Consider the following 15,649-nt stretch of genomic DNA (forward strand, 5'->3'; position numbering starts at 1 on the left):
GACTTACAGTGTATGTTCGTCCTTCGTTGACAAAGAAGATCATGCCATCAGAGAAATAATGACATGACCTGCACTTGATCTTGCTTTGAGTGAGGGAAAGCTGTGCAGGTCACCAGCCTCACTTCTCTTCCAGAGCCATCTGAATCCAGTGACCAGATATTCATCAGGATGACTGGAGATGACCCAGGATGAGGCAACTGGGGTTAAGTGACTTGCCCAAGGTCACACAGTTAGTGAGTGTCAAGTGTCTGAGGTAAGATTTGAACTCAGGTCCTCCTGACTCCCGCACTGGTACTCTATCCGCTGTACCACCTAGCTGCCTCACATGACTTACAGTATCACCCTGGATGAAGCTTGGTATGGTTCACTCCTCTATGTCATGGCTCCCTGCTATGCCAATCTTTTTTCCTATTTACATTTGTTCTAGCAATGTGTCTTCTCTCCTTCCAAATTTCCATCTAACACTGGTTCCTCTCCTATTTCTTCCCATCAGTCTGCATCTCTACACCAGTCTATGTCTCCATCTGGTGCTGATTCCTCCCTGGGGGCTATGTGATCCTACGGGCCTTCATTTTCCAGGTCCTAGGGTATGTGTCTGTCTCTTGACTTCCAAATGGTTTACATCTTCATCTGACTCTGGTTCTGGAAGGTACAATGGTGGGCCATACAATAGTGGAGATGGAGGCCTTTTGAAGGAATCATCTTTGTCTAAGTATAGCTCCCCTCTTTCAGATGGACCTCTCTGGACTAACTTCTTCCTCAGTTCAAGATGACCTCTCTCCAGTTCTTTCTCTGTCTTCATCTGTTGATAATCTTCCTTAAGCATGAGTCCAACCATGTCTCCTCTCCTGCCCCATTCAACAAACTCCCAGAGTACCCTATTACCTCCAGAATCAAATATAAAATCTGCTGTTTGGCTTTCAAAGTGCTTTACAGCCTACCTCCTACTCTCGACTTTCCAGTCTTCTTATACCTTACTCCTCCCCCTTCCCCATGTATTTTTGCTGACACCAGCCTCTTTGCTGTTCTTCAAACAAACCAGACACTCTATCTCCTGACCACATGCATTTCACTGACTTTCCCTGGTCCCCAAAATGCTCTCCCTCATTGTCCCTGCCCCTCACCTTTCCTAGCATTCTTTAAGACTTAACTGAAATCCTACCTTCTACAAGAAGTCTTTCCTGGTCACCCTTAATGCTAGTACCTTCCTCTGTGATTAGCTCCAACTTATCCTGTATATGTCTTATTTGTACATAATTGTTTATATTTGGTTCCTACATTAGATTGCCCTTGAAGACAGGGATTTTTTTTTACCTTTCTTTGAATCCCTAGTGCTTAGCACAGTTTCTGGAACACACTGGCACTTAATAGATGCTTCTGGACTTGACTTACTGATGACCTTTCTTGTGGAAGCTCATGGTTGTGCTGTCCTCCCTTTGTATCCCTGTGTGTGTCTACCTTGAGCTCCCTACTACAGTATGTCTCCATATGGTGCCAGTTCAGTTCCAGTACCAGTTCAGATGCACATGGTTTCAATCCCAGCTGTGCCACTTACTGCTGACCTTGGTAAAGACACAACCTATATATGCCTCAATTTCCTCGTGTACCCAGTCGAAGGGATTAGACTAGCCAGTCTTGATGCTCTTGGCCAGCTCTACATCTATGGCCTTATGATGATCATGGGTTGTGTGGCTGTGAAGGCTTCTTTCCAGTCTCTTTGGCACCCACATCTCCTACCTCTGTTCAACCTCTCTAGTTGTCTGTGTTCCTTTCAAAGGCCAAACCAAAGAGCAGAGCTCCAGTGAAATTTAATCAAAACAGAAGGACGTCTTCATCAGTGGGGAAATCAGGACTCAGAACCAAGGGGATTCATATCTTGTTAAGGAGACACAAGATGGGGGAAAGGAGCGAATGTCTGCGCATCCCTTCTAAATCTTCATCAAGGAAGTAATTATAATATTCCAAAGATCTGGGGGGGGGGGATAAACACACTACATGTTCATATTTTATGTTAGCTATGTCCTTCCCCACCCCAAGGGAAGCATCAATTCAGCACATTCTATCCCATCTCCAGATCCCCAGCTTGGAGCCTGTTGGACTAATTTGTCAGTGTCTAGTAAAAAACGACCCCATGAATGCTATAATAGATAAGACACACAGGTTGAAAAAGCCAGGACGAATGACATAAATTAGAGAAAGGGGAAGAAATGAATGAATAACAGAGAATGAATTTTCTCTTATTAGGATCAACATATACAGTTTACTTCTGATGGTCTACAACAGTGATTTTTCAAATTTTTCAAATACTGATTTTGAATTCTTCAGAGTTGATTCACTATGTCCCAGAACCCTAAATCTTACTGAGGTATTGGGGCAGGACTAGGAGGTAAGGAAACAGACATAAGTAAAAATTGTCCATGAAGTAGGGAATTGTGGGAGAGCATCCAAAAAGTAGGAAACCTAAAACAAGGGAGACAAATGATGTCATTTTGAAATGTGAAAGAACAGAAATGCTAACATTATTTCTCGTTCCCTCTCCCCCCCAAAAAAGGAGAACTGGAGAAAGAGCAGGCAGCATCACTATCAGGTACGATGGTCTGTGGGGGAAACAGCACATGGTTGGTACCCCTTACATAAGAATATTTCTTGAGTAAGGCTTTTCTTTGACATTCATCTTTGTATGATGACACCTGAATTACCAAGTGACTCTATTGTTAGAGCTGGGCATACTTAGTAGCCTGGGGCCTAAATAAGAAATTGGTGGCAGATTTCCCAAGTAGAGAACTGTTTTGTCTTACTATGGACAGATTGTGTCTCAGACAGATAAAATCTTACTCTAAAAAATCTCTTACTCTAAAAAATCTTATTTGCTTTTCTAGGCAGCCCTCTATTTGGGAAAGAAGGTCTTATGCAGCTACACTGTTTCAATCATTTAGTATTTCTTTAGCACTATACAGGATACAGAATAAAAGACAGGATCGCCAGCCTCAGAGTTTAATTTCCTCTTCAGCAACAGGACTATACATAACACGTGAAAGAATGAGAGAATGATTAGGTCTACATTTAACTAAATGCTCAAGCTCCCTTTCTGGGGGTAGCCTATAAGTGCTCTAGGAGCTCAGAGACCAGAGAGGATTGATGATGGCTGGTGGAAAAGAACACCAGATGTGGGTTGAGAGGATCTGGATTAAAATCTCAGATCATATATATATATGTATATACAGATAGATAGATAGATATACACACATATGTATATATATATATATATATGTTTATAAGGTATGATTTGGGGAAAATTTCTTAACCTCTCTGAGTCTTTGCTCATCCACCTCTAAATCTGTGATCCTATGTTTAGTCAGTCAAGGTTTGAGTTGAGCCTTGAGAGATAGTGAGACACAGAAGGGAAAGTAGTGTGTGTGTGTGTGTGTGTGTGTGTGTGTGTGTTGGGGGGTATTTGAGGAGTCAGAGGATGGGGTAATAACTCAAGTGAAGGGACAGAGGTGAGAATGAGTAGTGTATGTGTTCAGAGGACATTGCCTGAGGAGACAGGCAATGGGGAACAGAGAGAAATAGAAGTGAACAGGTAAGGTGGGGCTCCTGAGGGCAGCGAGGCAGAAGAGTTTAGTTGTAGTGTAATAGGTAATAGACAATAAAGGTTTCTGAGAAGGGAAATATCATCAGGAAAGTGATATCTGAGGAAGATTACTCTGGCAGAAGTATACAGGATGGACTGGGGAAGGGGAAAATGGGGGAGCTAAGAGTTTGTAATTAGTTCGAGATGATGATAGTCTGACCTAGGGTGGTAGCAGTAGAGATATGGAAGGAGAAAAATCCATTAGGATTTGATAACTGCCTTCATATACATATAGAGAAAGGAAAAGAATAACTTGACAGCATGGATTCGCCAGAGTCAAAAGCACAGAATGGACACTCAAGTTCTCCAGCCAATAGCACTTAGTTGCTGTGGGGCACAGAAAGGTAAGTACTCTTCAGTACAACTTATCCTGATGTGATTACATGTACCACAGACCTGAGAGCTTGTTGTTCAAAATTTGTCTCAGGCTCTGAGTAATGCAAGCCCAGCAGATGGGAGGTCACTCCAAATTGGAGGGTGCTTATGTGGCTTTGAGAGAATTAGGGAGACAAGGGAACGGGATCTAAGAGGAGAAACTCAGAAACGGGGTTTCAAGTGGGAAAAAAGGGCATAGCAGGAGGGAGGAAAATGACACGAAGAGGGTCCAATGGCCTCGAGTGGCCCCCAAAGACGAGATTCCAGTTGAAAGTCTGCTCAGCATGAGAGAATGGGGCTATATAACTACAGATGAACCAGCAAGGGGGCTGGCCTTAAGGGCAACTCGAGAATGTTGTCAACGGGAAGCAGACCACTGGAAGAGTTGGTGTTATTACCCCGACCACACAAATCCCATCCCGATCAGGTTCAGTTTTCCACTCAGCTTTCGCTCCAACTTCTCAAATCTCCCCGCTCCTCCTTCTCTTCCAAGCCCCAGGCGAAGGCCAGCCCTAAGCTCAGCGGAGAAGTGCGCTTGCGCACGCCCGCCCGCCCCTCACCGCGCGCCCCACCCTCGCGCAGGTGGGACTGCGCAGGCGCAGCGCCCTCCGCGCGTAAGAGCCGGGCTGTGGGAAAGCTACAGTCCAGTACAATCTAGAAGCGGCAGAATTCACCCCCCTCTTGTGAGAGGAAAAGGCGCCACCTCCTTCTACTCCTCCTCCTCCTCCGGCGAGGCCAGGCCAGGCGAGGCAAGGGGCGAGCCCCGAGCTCGGCAGCTCCGGGGCCCCAGGCCCCGGGCCCTCCGGTCTGTGCCCGGGGCAGCCCCATCCCCAGCTCCGCTCCGCCCCGCCGTCGCCGGCCGGGCCCTGTGGGGAGCGACGCTGGGCTCCCGGGGCCCCGCGCAGCTGCTCCGCCGCCCTGGCTCCGCAGGCCTCGGCCCCTGAGGGCCCCCCACTGGGCGGACCAGTCGCTCAGTGCCCTGCCCTCCCCCGCCCTTTCCCCCCAGCCCACTCCACTAGGTGCAGGGCTTACCTCGCGCGTGATGGGAAAGCGGCCGGAATGCGAGGCTCCCCGGGGCGGGCGAGAGCCGGGCAGGGCGGATTCAGCGAGATTTTTCCTGGGTCTCCACCGCCGCCTCAGACAATGAAATCAGCGTGTCCGATCATCAATTCTCATCATGATCGTGACGTCACGGCAGACAGCGGCCAATGGGAGCCCGAGATCAGCTCCGGACAGTCCCCGGCCTCAGCCCAGAACCCAGGAGAAGGGGGAAGGGGAGATGGCCGCCTGCAGCGGGGGGAGCCTCCCCTGCTCCCAGACCTGACAGTGGCCATAGCTAAGTCTCTTGGTGTCTGCCACTCCCTCTCTGAACGGCACCGATCACCAAGCATCCCTGCCGCTGCAGGAGCTGTAGATAAGCTTGTTGGGCCGGTAACTGTCAGGTCTTCCAACTTGACAATCACCTCCAGGAGCAGCCTAATTCTTCCACGCTGCCAAGAGCACGTGATTATGTGTAGCTGTGGGGTTCTTTATGTTTTTAATACACTTTTAGAGGAAGAGAAATACATTTGGAGTCAGTAAAATCCATAGGCACACATCAAGCCCCACTAAAGACTCCCATCAAAGTGATTTTCTACTTACTGGAACTGCAATTAATTCAGACAAAGTAGAGCTTATTTGCCCAGAACTGATGTTCTTATTCCAGCGAGGAGACCCCAGAACTGGAAGGGACCTTAGAGACCAACTCTAGTCCAAACTCTCCACTTGATAGAGAAGGAAACTGAGACCTGGGCCCAAGGTCACAGAGTAACCCCAAGCTCAAATTTCAAGTCCAGGTCCTTTGCACATCAACTCCCCAAATTTTCTGGTTTATGTGGTTGGTACCCTGTGAGTAGTGGTTTTCTTGTCTGTGAGCATAAGGGAACTAATGTCCCAGTTTGGGATTCCAAGGCCCTAAGTCCAAGTCTGCCTTCTTACAGATGTGAGAAGAAGCAGAGTAAAACTGAACCAGTAGGGTTCCAACAGCATTACTGGAAAAACAATCTGTAGGCACTTATTGAAGTGTTCAGTCCTACACTGTGCTAAATATTGTAGACAGAAGAAAAGGAGATGTGATCCAGAAAAAGAGGCCCTTACCCTCAAGAGGCTTACAGTATTGTTGGGGCAAAGATAACAAGAATAACACATTGAAACAGAAAAATGAGACATTAAATATTTGAGCTTCAGTAAAATCTTCTTATGCTGCATCACTGCATGAAGGTAGTTCTGATTTTTTGAAAGCCATACCAGCAGCCTGTAAACCTTAACAGATCTCCTTGATTCTGTGGAACTAGAAAAATTTTTGAGTACAGATCCAGGAAGAGACTGTATGTCTGTCTTTTGAAGACCAGGCTAGCTAAGGACAGAGAAGCTTATTAACAACTTGATAAGTTTTCAGACCAAGCAACCCTCAAAAAGACTGACTAATGTCAGTCATGGACTGACTAATGGACCAGTCACACAGATGAAAGAAATCACAGGTACTGAAATGATGAATTGTGTTTTAAGTCATAAGTTCCAGATAAACTATACCAAAACGGATCAGTGTAGTTGAGGGAGGCTTCATGAACAATGTGGGCCTTGAGATAGGCTTGAATGAAGGACAAGTGAAGATAAAAATGTGGAATGAGGAAGGTATGGTGGCTATGGTGATATCACCATTATTAGAGCAAAAGCCCTATGGTTTAATACAAATAACAATGAACAATACAAGACAGTATATAATTAAGTGAGGGGAAGGGCATGTAAGGTATAGTAGATAAAAACATGTATTATGTGGTATGTGTATGCATACATTCATACATATTATATACACATACGTATACATACACACACAAATATATCTCAAGTGCTCTACAGTGTTGCCACACAGGACAGCACTAGAACCAATGGGTGGATGCTAGGGGTGGGGAGCAGGTTGACAGGAAACAGATTTCAACTCAAGGTGATATAGTCCCTTATCACTGGAATTTTAGAAGATAGATGTCTTTATATCATAGTATCCTTGAATTATGTGGGAGATGGGACTGGATTACCTCTGAAGTTGATTGTAACTTGGAAATAATTTGGGTCTGGTACTTAAGGAAGATAGGGAAAACTCCATGGGGAAGGAATGTGGAGTCTTGGTGAGCTTGGTCTTGAAGGAAACATAGAATGTTGAGGGGTGGTAAGGGGTGGAAGAAATTCTAGGTGGGAATAACATGGATAAAGGAGATAATGTTGTCTAGTATGATATTCAGCACATGAACCTGATAATGGAATTTATTGCCGAATTGTTTAGTCCAGCCCAGTCTTGCATATTCCTCTCATCCTCCTCTCCCACACAAAAGAAAACAAAACAGGACATATTGAGGTGTAAAGCTTTAATTTCGCCAAATAATACTTTTTCCCCACTGATTGTGAACTGTTCTAGAATTTACTGACATCCAGGGCAACTGTTGATAAGTGAGATTATCAGGACACATTTTATAATTGTCAATAGAATGCTGAGAATATATACTGCTAGGTTTTAAAAATGAACTTCGAGGCTATTTATTTACCATTTGTGGATAATTGAGGCCTTTATTTCCTCTCCTTCCTGCTGCCCACCCTTCAATCATTGCTCTGCTTATTGACATCTCCAGCAGAGGGAGTGCAGGAGCATGGAGAGAAATTGAAAACAAGCCTATTTTCTTTATTTCTCTGCCCATTCAATTTTTAAATGTTGTAGGAAAGGACGTTGAAACAGATTAAGAGTAGGAGTTGTCCATGGATTTAAATTCTCCACGATTATTTTGTCCCATGTTACTTCAGATAGCAACAGTGACAAGGATGTGCCCTTGGGAAGGTTGCTCTTTTCTTAGGGAAACGATTGTAAGGTAAGGTGTCCAAGGATATCCTTGCTGTGAAAAAGCTCTTGGAGTCATCAGCATTTTCTCTTTGTAATCAATCCCTCATGGACTGTAGAGAACCAATCTTTGGTACCTCCAACAATCAGGAAGTTTTTGTTTTTGCAATTTGCTTATAGGTGAACCTCATTTTACAGAACAGATAGGTTCCTGAAAGCTTCCCATTAAGCAAATTCCTATGAAGTGACTCTACCCTGCTCCATTATGATACTGGAGGTATATTTCCACATATCGTGCTACAATGCAAGGGAAGACTGGAAACCAGTCTGAACATCAACTGAATACCTCAAGTGAGATTTGTAAGTAACTGGTTTCTATTCTCCTTGACCTGTACTTAATGTCAGCCCTTGGAATTGGTGGAAGACAAAGTTTCAATGCACCACTTTCCTGCTTTCCCACTAATGGCAGGCTTATGAAGGAAGGAAAAGAGAACAGAACATGAGAAGACTACATCTTAATACTGCAAACTCTAGATTTTTCCAAAGATTTTTTTCCCCCTTCTTTCATCAATGATAGAACAGAAAGGAAAAAATGGGAGAGAGGAACATCAGCTCTTCTTACTGCAGGTGATATATAATGTACAAAAACCCTAGAGAACCCACATATATACATATATACACATATGTATATATGTATGATATAGTGTATATATGTATGTATAGCATATTATATGTGTGTGTTTTCACATACACATTATATATATAGTGTGTATATGTGTGTATAATGTATATGTGAGTATATTCAGGAAAAATTCCATTAATTCGTTCTTCTTTGAGCTTGTATTGAATTCTTTCACTTCATTCACTAGACTATTTCAGAATGTTTGAGAGGATCATAGGATAGAATGGAGAATGTCAGACATTGCAGAATTGCAGGATCATAGAACATAGTATTCGAGCTGGAAAGGGTCTTAAACAAAGAACATAAGATCTTGAAGGGATTTTAGAACCTTAGACTTATCTAATCTAACTCCACCCCCTCCACATTTTACAGATAAGAGACTGAGACCCTTAGAGAAGTGACTCACCCAGGATCATTTAGTGGCAGAACTGGAGTCTTCCAAGTTCAAATCCAATGGTCTTTCCCCTACATGATGATGCCTTTCCACTACTCATATCCTTTCTCACTGTTGCACCCTTTTCTCCATGTATACTATCAAGAGCTAGGAATATGAGTTTCTTTAGTCCTATTGAAAAACCAAGGCAAACAGATTCTCAGCTTTAGTAAACAAAATGCTTTTTGAAGAGGTAAACAAAATAAGTCTTAGGCCAGTCATGTAGTTTTAGGAGAGGTTGATAGAAGGGAGGTTTTATAAAATCATTATTTGGGGTTTGGGGAAAATGAGGGGAAAGAATAAGTGTGGATGAATCATCCAGTGGGGTTGTCAGCCTCAAATGAAAAGAAGTGTCTGTATCTCTAGACATAGTGCCTATGTTCCAGGAAGGAATGTAGTCAGTTTAGGTAACAGAGAAGCCAAGCTCATTTTTCTTACTTAGAACATGTTTTTGATAGGTGAGGAAAGTGAAATACAAAGAGGCTAAGTGACTTGTCTAAGGTCAATGGATCAGTAATTTAGTAAATGGCACCATTATGGTCAGCTAGAGTTAATGCACCTCGGAATGTGCCCAGCAGCTTACAATCAGTTCAATGTCAGCTCTGGGAGAATGGGCAGCAGGAGGTGAGTAGTGTGGAAACTGGATGAGAAAGAATTGGACTGGGAGCACAGGATTTATTTGCTCAGGACAGGGAGGGGGAGTAAGCACAGGAGTGACCTGGACCCACAGGAACTGGCCTGGAATCTGGCAGAAAAGGTGGAACCAAAGGATCTAGAACCAGGTAAGTAGTTAATAGTTTGAACACACACAGTCAGATAACAGTGTCAAAAATACATGTAGCCAGGCAAGGCATGAAAAGAGCAGGGAAGTGTTGTAAAGGGCAAAACGGAAGAGGCAATAGGTCCAGAATCTTGCTGTCAAGGGTTGAGAAATGTCCAAAAGCTTACCCTAGGGAAGCAGGCAGAAAACAAGTATATATACCACAAGGCAGACCAAAACAGGGTTCAGAATCAAAGCAGATAGAAGAGAACCATCCAAAGGTTGTATCACAGGGATAAGAAGTGGGTGGTCTGGAATCCCTGAAGACAGCGAAGGATTGAGGAAGAAATTACTTTTCAGATCTGTGGATCAGTAGTGTTAAAGTTAGAATTATTTTCTCTGATAAAGGCCTCATGTCCAAGATATATAAGCAATTGATTCAAATTTACGAGACCAGAATCTGAAAGAGAAAGACAACACGTTGTCGAGCAGGGGCACTAAAAAAGAAGTTTAATAACTGAAGCAATTCTTCTGTCTTGGACCCATAACTTTTATAATCCCAGTGTGGCTAATCTGGGCCCAGAAGGTGGGAGCAGGTAATTGGAAGTCCCAGACTGGGGTGGAATGTGTGGGTGGTAGAAGCAATAGTTTCTGGCAGGCAGATCCTGACAATAAGACCCAGTGGAAAATATCAAGTATTTTGAAACCTTTGGGAGGGGGGGTGAGAGATGATACAGTTGCCTTCTAAGTTTAAACTAGTATTATTGTTTCAATTAGTGTATGTTTTCAAAGTGACATGTAGCAAGTGATTTGGTATGAAAAATGTTTGTGATTTTTCTTCAGAAAATAATACAATTGGCTTCTGTTACTGAGGATGTGGAAATGCCACATCATCAATAAAATTGGCCTTATAAAAGTTTTATTTTTAATTCATGTTATTTTTCCTTCAATAAAACCCTCACTCTGCTTTAGAGTATCGATCAGCATTTTGTTGCCTAGCTTCACCTTCCGTTGCTGATCACTGTAATTTAGGTTCATTTTGTCATCCCAAATGTATTTGATGGCATAAGACATAGGAAAGGGACAGTAATGATCTGGTTTAAATTGTTCTGCAATGTAGTCCATTTACCCAGTTGGTTGTGATACTTGAGTGCTTTCTATGGACTCTAAAAATCTAAATCTACACGCTGTTAGTAGTATAGATTTCCAATTAGGATTCAGCAATTAGAATGATAAGAGCAGTTTCTTAACATTTAACATGTGCAATTGGCAGCCTAGCCTGCAGTTACTCACAGTCAGTGCTTAGGGCACCTGATCTGAAGTTTATCCTTTAAAGTTGTAGCTGTGGCTTTGGTTTTAAAACCCTAAATATATTCTGTGTTCACTGTACCTTAGAAACTTGGTCAGTCTGCCAGTGGAATGACAGAGTCAATGGATGGGGCTTTTATCCTATTTTAAAGTTAATGAATAATGTTATCTCTATTCCTCTTCTCCACTCTCTACCAAATCATAATTTTAACCAGTGATGAGGGAGAGCAAGTTGGGGTTAGAGGCTTCATTTAAGAGCCTTTTCCCTAGGGATAAGTGAGTGGGAAGATGAGTTTGTGAAACGTAATACACCTTCAATGAAACTCTGGGATGCAGCCTAGGAGAGGCACAGGTGAGAATGATTCATGGGAGGTAAAAAGAAAGGAGCAGTTGTTTTGTAGTTGTTATAAACACTAAAATACTTAGTATATCTGGGAGATTGTAGAAATGACAGTAGCAATTTACCATATATTGGTGCCATCCAAATTCACTTAAGTATAAAATTGTTGTATTTAGCAAGTGCCTAGGATCCATTTCACCTTGTCATACACTGCCATGCTGCTAAGTAACAAGGCTATTTGGTTCTTCTAATATTCACTTTTATCCTAAGTTCTGTCTCTGAAGAGAGAGAGAGAGAGAGAGAGAGAGAGAGAGAGAGAGAGAGAGAGAGAGAGAGAGAGAGACTAAGAACCTTAGATTCTTCGAAGAAATTTTTGAATTCTATTTATTTTTTAAATTAAATTATTTTATTTCTTTTCAATGTTCAATAATCACTTCCATATGTTAGATTTTTTTCCTCTCCCTCCCTCTCATTTCTCCTCCCTCCCTGAGATTGCATACAATCTTACATAGGTTCTACATGTACATTCCTATTAAGTACATGTTGCATAGAAGAATTAAAATGAGTGGAAGAAACTGTAAAACAAAACAAAACATAATACAAAAGAAAATGGTCCGTTTCTATCTGCGATCCAATTCCATAGTTCTTTCTCTGGATGTGGAGGGCATTTTGCCTCAAGAGTTCATTGGAAATTTTTTAAGTCCTTACATTGTAATGAAGTGTTAAGTCTACCAGAAAAATTCCTCACACACTGTGGTTATTGCTGTGTACAAAGTTCTCCTGGTTCTGCTCGTTTCACTTAGCCTGAGTTCATACAAGTCTTTCCAGGCCTCTCTGAAGTTTTACTGCTCATCGTTTCTCATAGCACAATAGTATTCCATTACATTCATATACCACAACTTGTTCACCTATTCCCCGATTAATAGACATCCCCTTGATTTCCAGTTCTTGGCCACCACAAAGAGAACTGCTATAAATATTTTTGTACATGTGGGACCCTTTCCCATTTTTATGATCTCTTTGGGATAGAGTCCCAGAAGTGATATTGTTGGGTCAGACGGTATGCACATTTTTGTAGCCCTTTGGGCATAGTTCCAAATTGCTCTCCAGAATGGTTGGATCAGCTCACAGCTCCACCAACAATGAATTAGTGTTCCAACTCTCCCACATCTCCTCCAACATTTATCATCTTCCTGTTTTGTCATGTTAGCCAATCTGATAGGTGTGATGTGGTACCTCAGAGTTGTTTTGATTTGCATCTCTCTAATCAATAGTGATTTAGAGCATTTTTTTCATATGACTGTAGATAGCTTTAGTTTCTTGTTCTGAAAACTCCCTGTTCATTTCCTTTGACCATTTATAAGTTGCGGAATGACTTGTATTCTTGTACATTTGACTCAGTTCTCTATATATTTTAGAAATGACGCCTTTATCACAGACACTAGCTGCAAAAATTCTTTCCTAGTTTTCTGCTTCTCTGCTAATCTTGGTTGCATTGAGTTTGTACAAAAACCTTTCAATTTAGTGTAATCAAAATTATCCATTTTGCACTTCATAATGTTCTCTATTCATTTATTTTTTAAAAATAATTTGTATTGATATATTTTGTTTTTATATCAACTACAATTCCCAATTTACCTCTCTCCCTCCCTCTCCTATAGAGCCACACTCTACAACAGAGAATTTTTTTAAATGGAGAAAAACAGTTTAGCAAACTAACCAACATAACAAAAAAAGCCTGATATTATGTGTAATGTTACATATCCATAATCCTCCATCTCTGCAAAGAAATGCAGGGGGAGCTATCTTCTCAAGTTATCTTTTCTTTGGTGTCTAGCTATGCATTATAAGTTTGCAGCATTTCATTTGATTTTGTCATATATATTGTTTTCCTGGTTCTTTACTTTGTAATAATTTATAAGTCTGTTGTTTAGTGGTGTCTGACTCTTCGTTGACCTCTTATGGGGTTTTCTTGGCACAGATACTGAAGTGGTTTGCCATTTCCTTTTCAATTCATACATTCTATCAGTGCTTTCATATATTCATCATTTCTTACAGCATGGTAATATTTCATTCTGTTCATGTACCCAAACATGTTTAGCCATTCTCCAATATAAAGACATCTACTCTGTTTCAAGCTTATTGCTGCTACAAGTATTGCCATAAATATTTTAATATATATTAAGCCTTTCTTTTTGTGGTTGGCCTGCTTGGGGTATATGCCCACCAATGGAATTTTTGGGTCAAATATTGTCCAATACCATTTAAAATTATAGGACTGAAGAAGAAATTACTTTTCAGATCTGTGGATCAGTAATGTTAAAGTTAGAATTATTTTCCCTGATAAAGACTTCATGTCCAAGATATATAAGTAACTGATTCAAATTTATGAGAAAAAGAACTTTTGCTCAACAAAGGAGTAGGAAAAAGATCCAGGTCTCAAATGAAGAAATCCAAGCTATCGTAGCTGTAGGAAAAATGTTCCAAATTGCTTATAATTAGAAAAATGCAAAGTAAATAACTCTGAGGTTCCACACCATACCCATAAGACTGGCAAAAATGTCAAAAAAGGAAAATTATAAATATTGGAGAGAGTTTGAGAGGAATATAATGGTATATTATTACTCTATAAGAAATGACTTAAGCTACAGTTTCAGAGAAACCCAGGAAGACTTTATGAACTGATACAGAGTAAAGTGAATAGAACCAGGGAAATAATTTATACAATAAAATTATTATAAAGAAAAACACTTTTAAAAAACTTAGATACTCTGATACAATGATCTGCCATGATTCCAAATCACCAATGTAGGTGTAGCTTGCTCCTCACCTCCTATCAGAGGGAGGATGGATTCTAAGTACAGAATGAGACACGTATTTTGGATGTATCCAGTGTGGGAATTTGTTTTGCTTGACCAGGCATATTTATTACAAGGGTTTTGGTTTTTTTTGTTTTACTGTTTTTAGATGTTTTTTTTTCAATTGAGGCTTAGAGATCAGCAATAGGGTTGTCCCTACCCCACCAAAAAAAGAAAGAAAAAAATTATTGAAGCATTTAAAGAAATTATTGTTTTTAATATTCATTTTTCTGAATTTTGAGTTCTGAATTCTCTCCCTCCTTCTAGCCCCTCCCCCACCCATTGGGCAATTGAGCAGTATGATAGTAACTGTATTTGTGGGGCATGTTTCCATATTGACCATGTTATTTTTTTTTAAATGCAGTGAGAAAAATAAAGTAAAAATTTTGCTCTTTGAAGCATTTTTAAAGAGCGCATAGGAAACCCCCAATTGATAAATGGTCAAAGGATATGAACAGGCAATTTTCAGAGGAAGAAATTAAAGATATCTATAATCATATGAAAAAATGCTCTAAATCACTTTTGATTAGAGAGATGCAAATCAAAACAACTCTGTGGTACCACATCACACCTATTAGATTGGCAAACATGACAGAACAGGAAAATGATAAATGTTGGAGAGGATGTGGGAGAGTTGGAACACTAATTCATTGTTGGTGGAGCTGTAAGCTCATCCAACCATTCTGGAGAGCGGTTTGGAACTATGCCCAAAGGGCTACAAAAATGTGCATACCCTTTGACCCAGCAATATTGCTAGAAAGGACTGTATCCCCAAGAGATCATAAAAATGGGAAAGGGTCCCACATGTACAAAAATATTTATAGCAGCACTCTTTGTAGTTGCCAAAAACTGGAAATCAAGGGGATGCCCATCAATTGGGGAATGGCTGAATAAATTATGATATATAAATGTAATGGAATACCATTTTCCTATAAGAAATGATGAACAGGAACATTTCAGAGAGGCCTCGAAGGACTTATATGATCTGATGATGAGCGAAAGGAGCAGAACCAGGAGAACTTTGTGCACAGCAACGACCACAGTGTGTGAGAATTTTTTCTGGTAGACTTGGAACTTCATAACAACGCAAGAACTTAAAAAGGAATTTCCAATGTTCTTCTAAGGCAAAATGCCTTCTACACTCAGAGAAAGAACTATGGAATTCATTCACAGAATGTAGCAGATAATTTGTGTGTGTGTGTGTGTGTGTGTGTGTATGTGTGTGTGTGTGTATTATGTTTTGGTTTGTTATATGATTTCTCCCATTTATTTTAGTTCTTCCACACAGCATGACTATAGTGAAAATGTATTCAATAGGAATGTATGTGTAGATCCTATATAGAATTGTATGCCATCTTGGGGAGGGAGGGGTGTAGTGGAATGCATAGGAAAGA

The 15,649-nt window shown here is 41.1% G+C and overlaps 1 protein-coding gene across 6 annotated transcripts in view; it reads right to left on the minus strand.

Annotated features, from left to right (window-relative positions):
* Window positions 1-5,188, minus strand: part of HDX (highly divergent homeobox) — a 102,092-nt gene extending 96,904 nt beyond the window's left edge. For 4 of the 6 annotated variants that reach the window (XR_011971235.1, XM_072626898.1, XM_072626896.1 and 1 more), the window contains exon 1: window positions 5,042-5,187. The gene's annotated coding sequence lies outside the window, so the exon portion shown is untranslated. Of the gene's footprint in view, window positions 1-5,041 lie in introns of all 6 variants that reach the window. The other 2 variants (XR_011971234.1, XM_072626897.1) reach the window with 1 other exon arrangement.
* Window positions 5,189-15,649: the final 10,461 nt, after the last annotated feature.

This window comes from Notamacropus eugenii, chromosome X, assembly GCF_028372415.1.
Source record: "Notamacropus eugenii isolate mMacEug1 chromosome X, mMacEug1.pri_v2, whole genome shotgun sequence".
NCBI lineage: Eukaryota > Metazoa > Chordata > Mammalia > Diprotodontia > Macropodidae > Notamacropus > Notamacropus eugenii.